Genomic DNA, 16,255 nt, shown 5'->3' with positions numbered 1-16,255 from the left:
CCATTCACACATATCTGGTTCAATATGGCAACTTCCAAGCACTAAAATAAATAGAAAAAATGTATTTATAGATACATGTAGTTTTAAGGGGAAAAGAACAGTTTAGTAGCCTACACAGAGCTGAGATTATTCATGGGCATACTGGCTATATTTGAATGAAGAACAAGGAAGGACTAGGACAAGAAAGAAGAGAAAAAATGAACTGACTGTAAAACGACACAGAGAGTTGTTTATGAGTATAAATAGTCTCCAGAACAGACAACCCTCTCAATGTTTCATAAGAATGAATTCACATTTTTCCAAAGTACAATGAGAGTTACTGCAGAGTTCACCCTTTTTATGTTATGCGTAGAAACATCCAAAACATGCTCCAGGACATAAGGTATTCTAATGAAAATAACAGCATCACAATACTTTCCTTCATTTTCACTTCATATTTACTGTATTGTTTAAATGCTGGAAAACATAAAAACTGGAACAGGCACAATTAATTTAATAAAATGAATAACAGTGTCAGCTCTCAGAGTTGTTAAAAAAAACTCCATCATGGGACTGGCAAACTGAATTCACATAGATCTAAGGGGATGCAATGACACATTTTAATTTGCTTCAAAGAAAGCCTTATAACTTGTCTCCTAAGGTTTCTATATAAAATGAATTAATGACTCCTCTTTAATGAAAAGTATTGATTCCTTGAAGGTACAGGTACAGAAATGAACAGGAATTTTGTTATGGCTGCACAGTAGAACATATTTCATCCATTTTCCCCACTCTGTGCTATATGGAATGTCCTTGAAAAAGTATAGCAACTATTCCAGATGACACAGATACATTTGTTGTTTTTTGATCACTGGTCCTATGAAGATCACTGATCTCATGTAGAATCATTTCCCTAGTAAGAAGAGAGAACAAAAAGACCTAAAAGTTTCACAGAATCACAGAATTGTAGGGGTTGGAAGGGACCTCCTGAGATCATCGAGTCCAACCCCCCTGCCAAAGCAGGTTCCCTACACCAGGTAGCACAGGTAGGCATCCAGGCAGGTCTTGAACATCTCCAGAGAAGGAGACTCCACCACCTCCCTGGGCAGCCTGTTCCAGTGCTCCGTCACCTCACTGTAAAGAAGTTCTTGCGCATGTTTGTGCGGAACTTCCTATGCTGCAGTTTCCAGCCGTTTCCCCTTGTCCTGTTTCCATTCACCACTGAAAAGAGTCCGGCCTCGCCATTCTGCCCCCCACACCTTAGATATTTATAGACCTGGATCAGGTCCCCTCTCAGTCTCCTTTTCTCAAGGCTGAACAGACCCATTTCACTCAGCCTTTCCTCATAGGGGAGATGCTCCAGGCCCTTCACCATCTTCGTGGCCCTCCGCTGGACTCTTTCCAAGAGATCCCTGTCTTTTTTGTACTGGGGAGCCCATAACTGGATGCAGTACTCCAGATGAGGTCTTACCAAGGAAGAGTAGAGGGGGAGGATCACCTCCTTTGACCTGCTGGCCACGCTCTTTTTAATGCACCCCAGTAAGCCATTGGCCTTTTTGGCCACAAGGGCACACTGCTGGCTCATGGCCAACCTGTCATCCACCAGGACACCCAGGTCCCTTTCCGCAGAGCTCCCCTCCAGCAGGTCATCCCCCAACCTGTACTGGTGCATGGAATTATTCCTCCCCAGATGCAAGACTCTACACTTGCTTTTGTTAAACCTCATCTGTTTTTTTTCTGCCCAGCTCTGCAGCCTATCCAGGTCTTGCTGAATGGCAACACAGCCTTCAGGCGTGTCAGCCAATCCTCCCAACTTCGTATCATCGGCAAACTTGCTGAGGGTGGCCATTATCCCCTCATCAAGGTCATTGATGAAGATGTTGAACAAGACTGGACCCAGCACAGACCCCTGAGGAACACCGCTAGTTACAGGCCTCCAACCGGACTCTGCACCACCAACAACGACCCTCTGCGCTCTGCCAGTCAGCCAGTTCTCAACCCACGTCACTGTCCACTCATCTATCCCACACTTCCTCAGCTTTGTTATAAGGACGTCATGGGGGACAGTATCAAATGCCTTGCTGAAATCAAGGTAGACTACATCCACTGCTCTCCCCCTATCCACCCAGCCAGAGACAACATCATAGAAGGCTACCAGGTTGGTCAAGCACGACCTCCCCCTTGTGAACCCGTGCTGACTACTCCTGATAACCTCCTCTTCTTCCAGTTGTCTGGAGATGACATCCAGTACAAGCTGTTCCATCACCTTTCCAGGGACAGAGGTGAGGCTGACTGGCCTATAATTGCCTGGGTCTTCCTTCTTGCCTTTTTTGAAGACCGGGGTGACGTTGGCTATCTTCCAGTCTTCAGGCACCTTCCCCGTCTTCCAAGACTTCTCAAAGATGACCGAAAGCGGTTCAGCAATCACCTCTGCCAGCTCCCTCAGCACCCGTGGATGAATCCCATCGGGTCCCATGGATTTCTGAACATTGATGTTGCCTAGGCGCTCCCGGACCACCTCTTCCCTGACAGAAGGGGGGTCTTCCATTCCCCAGATCCTCTCACTAATCTCCAGGGTCTCAGATTCCCGAGGGGGAGCTTTTTCACTGAAGACAGAAGCAAAGAAGGCATTCAGTATCTCCGCCTTCTCAGCATCCCCCGTTACCAGAACACCCCCGTCACTTAGCAGGGGAGCCACATTCTCCCTAGTCTTCCTTTTACTGTTAATGTACTTGAAAAAACCTTTTTTATTATCCTTTATCCCCTTTGCCAGATTTAATTCTAGGCGGGCTTTAGCCTTCCTTGTCGCATCCCTGCAGACCCTGACAACATTCCTGTATTCTTCCCAAGTAGTCAGACCCTTTTTCCACATTTCATGGGCCTTCTTCTTTCCTTTGAGTTTGTGCACGAGCTCCTTGCTCATCCACACAGGTCTCCTGCCACCCTTTCCCGATTTCTTCCTCACAGGGACGCACCGATCCTGAGCTTGGAAGAAGAGCTGCTTAAATGCTGACCAGCTCTCACAGGCCCCCTTGCCTTCCAACACCCTAGCCCATGAGACAGCTCCAAGTAGGCCCCGAAAGAGATCGAAGTTGGCTCTCCTAAAGTCCAGGATAGCAATCCTACTTTTTGCTTTACTTCTTCCACTCAGGATCTTGAACTCCACCATCTCGTGGTCACTACAACCCAAGCTGCCCCCGACCTTTACTTCCCTGACAAGCCCTTCTCTATTAGTGAGAATAAGGTCCAGCAGTATGTACCACAAGGAAAACTAGGCCTCCACCAGTTGGGCCTGGTTTTGAATCTGGATGTGCACATCAACTAGCAAGGAAAATACATATTTTTTCAATAATCCATGATGCATTTGTGTATCTCCAATGTGCTGCCATACATCACTTCTACCTCTAGGTTGACCACACTGGAAGATATGAAGCCCAGATTTTCCTTGGACAAATTACTGTGTCATCTTTATCATCCACTGCTCATTTTATATGCTTGCTCTGGAGAGAATGATCTCATAAGACTTGCTTGCATTATGTTTTGTTTTCTTGTTTGTTTGTTTTGAAGGTATTTGGATAAATAGGCTAGCAAAAATGTATTTTCCTCCTTGGAATTACTGAAAATTCAGTTCTGTAATTTACAGTACTTTACTTCCATCTGATGAAATGCTACAAATCCACCTGCTACTTTTTCTCCTACCTGCATTCTCCTCATTTGTCCTCTTAACAGACCTATCTCTTCATCTCATTCTTGAAAGTTTCATTTAATGATATTTAATCACCGATGTGGCTCAAGGAGCAAAACTGAGCCAAACTCAGGAAAACTGCAGGAAAATTGTGCACTAAAAATTGCAAAGAAAGAACTGCCAATTGCACCAAACAGGCATGAAAAATATAAGGTGACACACAAGTTTCTATTGTAGTTAGTTTTAAAGAAAAAGTTCAGAAATCACTGACACTATAAGTAGTTTAACAGAAAAAAATCAGAAGGTTCCTGCAGAATGAGCCAAGCCTTGACAGCTCAGCATAAAATGTCAGAGCCAATATTTTACTATTCAATTTAAAAAACAAAAGTTCTGTAAAACCGTCATATACTGACTTCCATTGTTTAATTTACAGAACAATAAAGTTCTGTGTCCTAAATGAAAGCACAGTGGAATCAATAGGTCTTGGCCCAGTTATTAATAGAAAGTAAAAATAGACCCAGTCTCAAATCATCCCCAGAAGGCAACTATTTAAAATTCAAACAGAATTTAACCTCTGTTTCAAACAGATACAGATATTGTGTATCGACTGGAAATTGAGAAATTCATGCAGAATACATTGGGGAAGAGACAAATGAAGAAGTAAAAGCTATAATGTTTTAAATCAAATCTACATTTGTAGATTTGCCTGAACTAGTAATGACTGGTTAGGCCAGTAACTCACACATAGTGCCTTAATAAGTTTAATATTTTGTTTCCTCATCTGATATCCTGCTCCTTCTGCAGCTGGAACCAGATTGCCTGGATGTCATTAAGAGTTGCACTGGTTGGCCAGTACCTGGATGTGGGTTTGTCAGCACCTGCTTCTCAGAGCAGCTGCCCTAAGAGCCATGCTGTATTGTGCAAGCTCTAGAGAAAGGCTGCCTCACAACACGAGCATGAATAAAAATTTTAAAACAGAGGAAGCTCAGAATAAGACTAATTACAAGCAAAAATATTTTATAAAAAAAGTCTCCCCTGCTCACCAGGTTTTAGTTCAATAACTCAGTTGCTTTTTGAATAGAGGTTTACACTGTAGTGAGGTTTGTACAGACCCCTCTGGGTCTCTACAGTGGAAGAAAATCTGAAGACCCCTGAGGCTTGGCTTTTTGTGCTCCATGTTTTTCCTAGCTGTCTTCCACTGTCTGCTCTGCTGTAGGCTTCTGGGCTCTTTGCTGTCTCCCAGCGCTCTGCTGGCCCAACTCCATTCTCAGTAAGGATACCCCCCAGCTATGCATGGTTGCTCCCTATGGAGGGTCAGTCTCTCCTTCAGAAGGCTCCACACAACCCAGCACAAAACTGTCAGGACAAGAAATCCTCAGACTCTGCAAGCAATTAACAACCGCCTATGATTAGAAACAAAATAAAGCTCAAAGATATAAAACAAAGAGCATCCCACCACGGAACCTAAGCATGATTTACCATCATCAGAGTAGCTACTTTGAATCCCTGTTAACTGTGCTGAAATCCTGAGCATGTAACTTCAACTAGTAGCAAAGATTCTTGTCCTGCACTTTGTACTCTATCCCCTGCTTTCCACCGCCACACATGGCAGAGGCCACGACTCTCTTTATGCTCTCAGTCTGGCACTGATGTTCCTGCTGACCATCTATTTAACCTGCTGATGAGAGCTCAAGTGGGCCTCTGTGGACAGCAGCACTTCAGCACTTAAAATGCCACAAGGCTGCTCCAATCATGCTGAAAATCTTGGACTGAGAGTATCACTACAGCTATGTGCTTTAGCAGCCACTTCTCAGTCTGACTATTCCTACAGATTGGGCCAAAGCAAGAAGCAGCATTTTTTTTTTAACTTTTCACATATGCATAGGTATCAGAATGGGCACATGTAAATGCCACTGTTCAGATGATGTCCCCTTCAGCACATCTGAAACAACGTTTTTCATTTGCTGAGTAATACAGATCTTCCTGATCTTACCTCCTAACACCTGTGTGGAAGCACAGCATGCTTCTCAGGGGGAGGTGTTTAATTCACATTGAAATGCAAGGCACTTTTCAGACCCTTGAAGTTATATTCAGATAAAACAGTACATGCTCTTGCTGTATGCAGAGCAAGGAGTGTTACAAATGCCAGTGGGACAAGTGCACAGACTTCATTTTCAAGAAGAGTTATCAATTTTTGCCATCCTGTGTTTGCTCAGCTCTCCACTAATCTTTAAACGTAAGCACAGCTGACAGAGTCTCCTGCACCAAAGGCAGCAAACACTGAGAATCACAAGCAGCCATTTTGGTCTCCCGTCTGAAATGTTTGCTGAAAATCCAAGGATTTCTAGTGGGAAAAAGACCTATTTCTACTACCAGGAGCTTAGTGATATTCTGTGTCCTCCTTTCCTACACACCATTACTATTTTTTTTTAATTTGTTTATCTGTTGGGTTTGTTTGTTTGTTTGTTTTGGATGAGTATTAGTACTTTTTAATGTCAAAAATACAATTGCAGAAATAGTCTCCTTGGAAAAGCATATTTTTGAAAAATACTTAACCTTGCTTATCTACACTTTTGCTATCATTAAATAACCACTTAAGATTATGCATCTCAGACAGCATCTCTGTCAAAATGATTCTCTCCCTTAAATTAAAGGCAATAGTGCAGTAATATTCAGAACACTGAAGCACACGCAAGTTGTGCTTCACGTCTGCAGCAGCAGCCTTTATTTAAGTACATTCAAGAAGGGAAATCAATATTCCTCAGGAGAGGATTTTGTTGGTACAGCTGCTGTTGCTAAGATAGGCTCAGTGTTGTGTTCTCATTAATACAGCCTAATGGCAACCATAAGATTGAAAATGTGCAGACATACATAATGAATTTATACTAAAAACACCACAACACCGAAATTCTAATTGCTGTGGCCTGATTGGGTACTTTATATCTTGAAAAGATCGTGTTTATAAATTAGACTTTAATGATATTTATGCATCACAAAATTAAGTCCTTCCCTGTTGCAGTCATTAGCACGAGAGCAATCACTGCTGCAGTGCATCCTTCAAGAGCTTCAGCACAAAGAAACTGCCATAGTCAAAAGCAGTTTTTTGTTTTGTTTTCCTTTTATTTTTTATTTTGGAGCAAATTGTTACCATTGCAAAGAAATTGTAAGGTTTTAGCTATACAAGCATTTTTGCCAGCATTAAAATAAACGCTTTGAAGCCCACTTCTCCCAGAGGAAGATATGTGCATTGTGTCCTACCGCTCTGTGAAATGAAAAATCCCTTTGTATCAAGCGTTATCAGACCTCCTCACTCTCACTCTAAACACACACACTGCCCTGGATGTCATTTGTCATTCAGTTGTGTTCGCTGTCACTGCTTTGGAAGCCTCAGAGATGCAGGCAAGAAACATAAAAAAAAAAAAAGCTACAGAGAAAAAGCCAAACAAATAAATAAATAAATGGAAACACTGTGCCATAGGGGGTTTGAGCAGAAAAAAAATAAAAATATTGAAGAGAGAAATGACATTCTGGGAGCACAGAACTGACAGCCTCAAAATGATTACTGATCAAACACAGGTTACTGTTCTGACAGAGAAGCTGGGAGGTCAAATTTGACATCTCTCTCTGCAAAACATTTTGAATTAAGAAAATGTTTGTAATGAGGCCAGTAATTAAGTACAGTCTTGAAATGAAATTTACACAAGCATCGAACAGACACTCCAGCACCAGGTGTATGGAGGGAATATGTCAACTGTAAACCCTCCTGCCCCCATCTCTTTCCCTGAGCAGCATCCGAAGCAGCCTGTGCTCTATGGGATACAGCAAGGAACATGTTCTGCTCTCAGTCATCCCATGAAAGCATAGAGCTGTCTTCAGCCATGTTTGCCCTTACCTGCAAGACTTCACATGGTTTATGCTAACAAGGATAACACAGCAATCTTTACTGCCATTTGTGCTAATCCATTTGGTTGCTGTAGAGTTGCCAACAACCTAATCTCCACACCATGTGCATGCCCACCAAAAATCGGGCACAAGCGTAAGTCTGTGAGGTAATCATCTCCACTCTTTTGACTGGTATGTTTGTATCTGTTACTCCTCCTGCATTTGAATTTCATATAAATTTCTTCAGTGAAATATTGTTTCAAGCATTATCATTTTTTCAAGTTAAGCAAAGTAAGGGTGTCTGTGAGTGAACATGACTTCTGCAACCTAAATGAAGCTGCTTAGGCATAACGTTACTAACAACTGGACTGCATTACAGCATGAGCTACTCTGAAGATCACTGAGGTGTTCAACGAACCAGTTTGGGCCTCAGAAAGGAAAAGATGTACCATTGTCAGCTACATTTACAAGTGAAATTGAAACATCACAGTATCATTTCATATCATTCTGCCTCCAACTCGAGGCTTCACAGCACGCTACACACTACTCCACACAAGGAGGGAACTTGAAAGGAAGCACACCGAGCAGTCAACCAATGGAAGCTAATAAGGACAGCTACATCTCTTTAGTCCCTCATCTTTTACAAAATACACATTTTATTCCAGGCTGGAGAGAAGTATCTTTGAGGATCTCCTGTGGGATTCATAGCCTTAAGGCCTGTTTTGACATGGATGTCTAAGACTTTGCCTTTAAAAAGGAAAGTGAAAAGCAATGGGGACTTTCATTGAAGGACTAGAAAAGGCAATTCCCTCAATGCACCAACTTCTCATACATTATCTTGGTGGTCAGAGAATACATACTGAAAATATGCTACCAGTTTAAATTCTCTATCCTTTGTAGAGAATTAGAAATGGATGCCTCATATCATGTTTATCTCAGAACTATACACACACTGTTTAGATACTCTGGTACCAACCCTGTCCTGCAGAGGCTGGTGGTTTTGGCAGGGCACAGCTACATCAGTACAAGTCTGAGTCCATCTGAAGCATGCAGAGTAAGAGCTTTCTGGATGTTTGTTATGCATGTTCAATATTCCTATTTTTCTAGAAAGGATGTATATGGAAAAAGACTCAAATAGGCAGTGCAGGGCTAACTGAAGGACACAGGGGGATACATTTCCAGTAAGTATTTAATCCCTTCTAAAATATCTGAGGCCTAAACAGCTAAACTGAAACAGAAATACATTGTTTTTTTCCTCTCCTAATGTGGATGTCTTGGATTTGTTATCCATACTCAGGATACATAACCAAGACCTTTATTTGCACTCTACTTTAGGAAATTATCCACAAAATGGGCTCACAAATGAAGTTTAAATTCATTTTGAACTGCTGCAAATTAATGTGTTCAAAGGACTGCAAACACCTTTTTTCACTTTTTGCATAAGTGGTTGGGAGCCATTCTTAGAATAAAAGACTAAGACTGTGTCTTAGATAAAAGAATTGGTGAGAAGGAAAGGAGGGGGAGAAGGAGAGGAAGTAGGGGAAGGGAAGGAAAAGAAAATGTCTGTACTGAGGTAGTGAGATGTCCCAGAAGTGTTGTTTTTTCATGATCTTGATGAAAATTTGGTTATTTGCTTGTGCACTTCAAAGTGAGAATGAGTAGAACTAGGCTGAATGTACACAAATTCCTAGCAATGGTTAATCAAACAATAGGGTGAAAGAGTTTGATATTAAAAAAAAAAAAAAAAGTCTTTGTGTCTGCAATTTTTGGAGCCAGCTCTGCTATTCAGAGAGTACTTTGGCCTTGCTCATTCCCTGAAAAATTATTAGTTCGCTCAGTTGCTTTCAGCCCCTTTCCATTTCATTACAGCATAGCTGGAGACAGACCACCTGCAGAGAAGCTAATTCAATCTAGACAAATGTTATGAAGCAGAGTGACAGAATTGTGGCTAAATTATGGCTCTTCAGAGACAGACCCATATCAAGAAAGCTGAAGAGATGTACTGGCTGAATGCAACACATTGGCCAGAGGCACTAATACGCAACTCAGTTTGCTGCCAGAAGTTCGTGAGGGATTTGACTGAGTGGTGGCCTCAGTTACACTGTTCAAAAGAAGAAGGGATATGAATCTCTTCACCTCATGCAGAGTTTGTGTGACTGGACTGGGCTAAAATTTAAAAAAAAAAAAAAAAAAAAAAAAAGAGTGAGACTATGTTTTCTTAAAGGAAGAAATGTCTGTAAGAAGCAGATGGAGGATGCAAGGGTAGAATAGCAAACTAGAGTCAGACAGGCCACTCTGGAGCTGGGATTTACTCCTACTTTTTCTCTTCAAGTTTCTTGTCTTTGATGTAAAACAGAAAGGAGACATTCTATCTAATTGGGTTGTAGGGTTTTTTTTGTTTGATTGTTTTTTATAGTGAGATGACCAAAAAATTCTGTACGTTCCCACATTCACTGTATGAAATGCTACAGAATGAAAAAAAGTCAAGTACATAAAGGCAGATAGAAAACGACACATTCTGTGCAAGATAATTCCTGCACTTCCACCAGAGTTTTGGAATTTAAATCTGTTAGACGATAATATATAATTGAATGGTCAGAACTACAGATTTGCATGGTAGGATTCACAGGAGGGATTCTATATCTGCAGTCAGAAAATTCTTGCAGAAGACAGTTTCACAAAGACAGATGAGAATGTCTACTTGTAAGATTAAAAAAGGAACTGCTGAGGCTTTTAAGGCTGCTTGAGACTTTAACCTGTATAAGGAAACAAACCCACTGGTAAATCCATCTCTAAGCCAGTTCATTATAAATTGTGACTAACAGAAAGCAGGAAGTGCTGAGCAGGAGATACTTGTAAGGAGCTGGTCAATAGCAACAACAAAATCAGTTAAACACAATTTGAGGAAGAGATTCTCGTGCAGCAATTCTGGAGTCATTAGAGTCTGAGATCTCTGTTCTTTCAGAACATTTAGCTCTACTGTGCTACCCAGTAGCTGAAATGGAATCCCACTGAACCCCAAGTAAGTAAGTATAACTTACAAACTAACTCAGTCATGGTGAAAAGCTCTGATTGAAGTACCCTCTGTCATAAGTATATGACATGTCAGACAGCCATTGACCTCACAGCTCATCCTAAAGTATTTTCTCTACTTAATCACACTTAAAAGAGATTTGAGAGTCCAGAAGAATGACTGACAGTCTGATGGTAAGTTGGTAACACAATATTACCTATTTACAACATTATTTGTTGAAACCAATGGCTTGCAAAACAGAATGTGTGGGCAAGTGACACATCTTAGTCTCATCCTGTTCCCCAGGAGGAGCACGTGAGCATGGCAAGAACCAGAATACAGGCCAAATTCATTTTCAGATATCATCTTCCCAGTATTTTCATAAAGGCTTCTATGTAAGAGCCTCAATTTACAAGGGTGAATACAGATTTTCAATTTAAATTATTTTGCGAATTCCTAAGCAGTAGAAGAGCTTCTTCTTTTTAAGGATGAAATTTTCATTGTCCAGCCTGTGTGCCGCTCTGTTGAACACATGTTTATTGTCCTATGTATAATATTAGTTCTAGATGATATAAAAAGTCTGAAATCAATCTTTAAAAACTGTGTTGTTTATCCAGATCCTCAAAATGAGATCACTTTTAACTTTTGTTTGCTGATTCTAAAAAATGTTCATATTCTGATGGGAAACATTTTACAGTAGCATTTTTACAAGGTGCAAGAAAATTGGAAATTAGTGAACGATGTGTTGTATTTAATTGATGTTGTGCCTCTATCATATCTGGTTTTGATATCCTGTTCGAATGATATCGCTGTCAATTTCTAGCTGGTATTATCTTGAGATGCCAATAAACCACTGATCATCTGAGACACTGGAAAGGACTGCCCAGGGAGGTGGTGGAGTCACCATTCCTGGAGATGTTCAAGAAATGTGTAGATATGGCACTGAGCAACATGGGTTAGTGGTTATGGAGGGGATGCATCAGTAGTGGGACTAGATGGTCTTAGCAGTCTTTTCCAACCTTAATGATTTTGTGATTCTACTGTCATCTGATCCATAGTTGATTTATCCACTCTATATCCACAATGAAAAAAAAAACATGCACTGAAAGTGAAACCTGTGCAAGTGTTACTATCAGACAAAAAGAAAGGAGAAGAAGAACTTACTTAAAACTATGGGGAAATTCCAGACTGAGACTGAAATACAAAATTTCAAATATACACATTCACTGCTGTATTTTGACTGTGCAGAGATTTCAAATCCTGCATGATATACAGTTGAGATGAAGCAAAAATAACACTGCGTTGTCACAAATGAAACTATTTTCCTTCCATAAAGCCAAACCACATCACACATGGCCTTCCTAACCACCTACCACCAACACTGGTTAATTAATGTTCTGTCTTCATTATCCTCTACTGCTGCACTGTAGCTCAGTTTTTGCATTTGATCTGATTTCACAGTGACTATGCCAACTTTCCATATATTCAAATGTACCTGAAAATATCTGCTTCCTGCAAGACGTCTCAGTAGCTTGCAATTAACACAGAGTAGAAATACTAAAATCCTCACTAAACTGTATCACCAGCCTTTTATCACAAGGCAGGCTCCTTTCCCTGTGGCTCTAACATTCAGCAACGCAGGCATTTTGCTTTTTTGAAGGTGTTTCTGAATATGCATGGTCTGCTCTTTTAAAGCAGGACATGGCTGTTTTGGCTGATTCACTCCATTGTTAGATTGTACACCCCTTAGGATCACAGAGTGGTGAGTCAATCATTTGTAAACAGGAGGGGAAAAAAACAACAAATGAATAGAGGCAACCACAGGCTTTGTTTTTGCATTCAAAGGCATCAAAGAAACAATGCAAAAAGTGTATAATAATTTATTGAACGCTACTCACTGCATGATCTTCCCTGAAAAACCTCAGCAGCGCCTGCAGCTGGCCTTACTCACTATTGATCTAAGAAATTTTTTTCCCTTAAAGAAAAGATAACACACATTTTGGATTTTTTCCCTTTGGGAGAAGGGGCTGAACTACGTGGAGCACCTGCTATTTTTCCCTTCTGAGGAACTGAAGAGTGGCCATTGAAATTAAATCATTTCAATGACAATTTTTCAATGACTTTGGACATATTTCATAACTGAAAGATAAGTGTAAGGTGTTAGTTTTGCATGCCTGAACACTGGAAAAGCACGGGACAACTCACAGTAGAGAACATCTAAGGATGCTTTCCTAAAGGCAGAATCAGTTGGAGGAGGTTTAAAAGACACTATTGATAAGAAATTATTTTACAAGCACAAAGCTAACAAGACTATCTGATATATATTGTTTTCTGGCAGCAGTGGTTTAGCTGGGATCAGGGCCCAGTTTCTGTTTAAATTTCAGTAAGGTTTCATAGCAGCTTAGGCATACAGAGACTGCTTGCTTGCAAATAAACATATATCTCAGTACATGTTGATTAGAATTTAAACACATCCAGCAGTTTGCTGAATGGAAAAACATTTTTTTCTTTAACATGTATTTAACATATCTTCATCTGATAAATTTTTTCTTTAAACAAATAGTATTTTAGGCTCTGAAATAACCAATAAGTTCAATAAGATAGATGGAATAAAAAAATTTAAAAGTTAAACTTCAGATTAGTCATTATAAAGTTGAGAACACTGTCCCAGTTCTAAACAATTTTGTATATCTGGAGAGAGCTTCAATCTATATTAAATCCATAGTAAGGTACCAAATCAAATAGAAGAGTTTTTTCCAGGATGCCAGCAGTTTTGTAGGTCCAGTCACTTCCGAACGTCTTGTTTGAAGAGGTTCCTGAGCCACAGTTCCCAACCAGTTCAATCCAATTCACAGATGCACCAGCTTAGATCCAAACAGACTCTACCTGCTTTTATAGTTTTATCTATTCCTAAAATAGATTCTCATGGAGATTATAAGCCCTTTGGGGAAAAGATGGACTCCATATGGAAGCTCTAGAGGTCAATGCCCCTACCTTCTGCATCTTCAGCATTAGCCTGCATGACATAAGACTGAACACTCCCTGCTTCCACAATGACTGTCACAAATTTGAACTTAACTGCATATCTACATACAGCTTAAAACAGCAAAACTGAAATTTGCTAGTTCTACATCTCCTTGAATATTAGGTTCATTACTTACGTGAAAATGTGAACATATCACTCAGTAGTGCACTTATACATACACATATTCACTTTGTTCTAGAGGCATATTTATTTTTCAAAGGCTAAAGTATATAATTAAAGTTGGATGAATGACAAAAAATAACTGTCAGGCATTTAAATATCTGTTTACTGTAGCCATATAGGTCTTGCGCCTACTTTCTGTGAATGGCATATTTCTAAGTTTTCTACCCAGAAAAGGTTTAAAAAAGAAAAGCCTGTATGTATTGTTCACAACCAGCATTGTATCTAAGATTTTTACAAGAAATATTGTGTATCCATTCAGTCACAGAGCAGAAACTCCTTTGTGTCACATTGTTGACAAGTGAAAGAGAGCTAATAGAGTTCCCAGCTACAGAATGCTAAGAAAAGATTTTTTTTTAATGTTAAATTGAAACTCTGAATATAACTAAAGACCTGATCTGCTTATGGCTATTTCCAGATCTATCCGAGATAGTGGTTTAAATGAACTCTTCACACTCAAAAATGATAGATAAAAACTAGAGCTCTAAGTAATACAAAACACTGGATCACAAGCAAACAGAGATTATTAAGCACATTACCCACTTCCTAATATACAAGCATCCAGGTAATTAAACTCACTATTACAATCTGTCCTAATTACTATCACAGTTGACAGCCTTGATAAAGAAACCAGAGAATGAATTACATGGCAAGTCTGCCATTGGTAAATGCACATGCACACACTAGCAAAAAGTAAAATGAATACTTTGATGGTTTTTGTTGTTGTCGTTTCATTTCTGATGTGGTTCTGTACTTGCTTTATTGAGTGGACTTCTATTTCTATTGCACTTCCACCAATCAATTGAAATTCAATTAAAAATAAAAATAGAACTTCAAAAACACAATGTCTTACTAGCTGGAAGCTTTGCTGTGGCTTTTTTTTTCCTCCTCTCATTTCAAAACCTTAGATAAATTGGTAAAATTCTTGGGTAGAGAGAAGAATAAAAATGTTTGTCAAAATTCGCATACTCTTAAATTAAGCTTCAGAGACCAGGCTTATCTTGGCAGGTAGTTTAAAAATATAGCCTATTTTTTTCTAATTTTGTTCATACCCTCTCAATCCAACTTTATTTTAAAAACTTAGAAATGTAATGCACTATGGAAGTAGGCATCTGAAAATGTGAAAAGAATGAGTTCCTTTATTGTATATTTTCAGGATTTATAAATCAGAGTTGGTAGAATCATAGAATCATTAAGGTTAAAAAAGACTACTAAAATCAATTAGTCCAACTCATCATTACCCACTAACCATGTCCATCACAGCAACATCTACACATTTCCTGAACATCTCCAGGGACGGTGACTCCACCACCTTCCTGGTAGAGAGAAGATGGATTTTCTCTGTTCTGGAAAGGCTTAATCTGGTTTCGTCCCTTCTAACGTTAAAGAATAATTGAACAGTGATTGTGGAGCATCTTGGTGAGATCTGAATTTTGTGACATACAAGTGTGATCACCATCGCAAGTGAAAACGCTTCTGTCTGTAATTGTGTAATCCTAACCTGAAGCAGAGCACATCAGTTGTTTAGGGCTTTTTTAAACCTTATTATTCAGCTTGGGTACTGATCTTACACCTCTTACATTCCTAGTACCAGAGTCTAGCTATACTGCCTTTTTTTCTGTTTGATTCAGCAGATGAAAAGGAATTCTTTATCTAAGTTATTAACTTAATTGTGATGCTCTACACCATAGCCTTGCTAATACAATAGCAAGTCTCAAATCCCCAGCAACAGTAGTTTCTTTAGAATCAGAGATGATCTTACTCCTTGTCTACATATGTCCTTCAGTTAGAATGCAATAGTATAAATCAGATTCAATTTGTGGACTGTTGTTCATATAAACAATCCTAGCAACAGTGACTCAGATGGTGGCACAGCACATTTACATTAGATACTACATATCCTTGTGCATGCTGAACTGACAAAAAACAAAATTTCCAAACTGACCATATTTCATTTTCTAATGGTATGTTTATGAAAAATCACTGCAAACATTAGTGGTCCCAACCAGTACACCCAAAACTGAAAACACTGTGGAGAAAGATGGCTGAGGAATACTTCCAGCAACAGTTCCCACTTCTTTTAGAGGCCATACACAGAGACAGGTCTGGAAAAGAGGTTCAAGGTCCATCCAGGAGAGAAGACTGGAATTAGTGCTAGAGAGGAATATGCCTATGAGGTGGATCAGTTCCACTGAGCAAGTCTACTCTATGAGCCAGGGCAGAAGGAGAGAGAATCAGGACCTAAAAGAGTTCTGGGGCAGGTACTGACTGATGTCCCCAGGCTGGGATGAAATGAGGTTCTGGGCTGCACATGAGATGAGAACTGTATCAACCCCCAAAACAAATTCTCCTGAACTTAAGACAGAATTAAAATAAAAGCAAAAATATCACCTCACACAACCACAGAAGAACCAAAAGGTGAACCAGATGTGACAATGTCTCCCTGTTTACCTAAATTAAAAAGCTGACTGGTTGGTTCCCAGAATTCAGA

The sequence above is a fragment of the Lagopus muta genome, chromosome 3 (genome assembly GCF_023343835.1).
Source record: "Lagopus muta isolate bLagMut1 chromosome 3, bLagMut1 primary, whole genome shotgun sequence".
NCBI classification, from domain to species: domain Eukaryota; kingdom Metazoa; phylum Chordata; class Aves; order Galliformes; family Phasianidae; genus Lagopus; species Lagopus muta.
Note: the sequence above shows the minus strand (reverse complement) of the source record.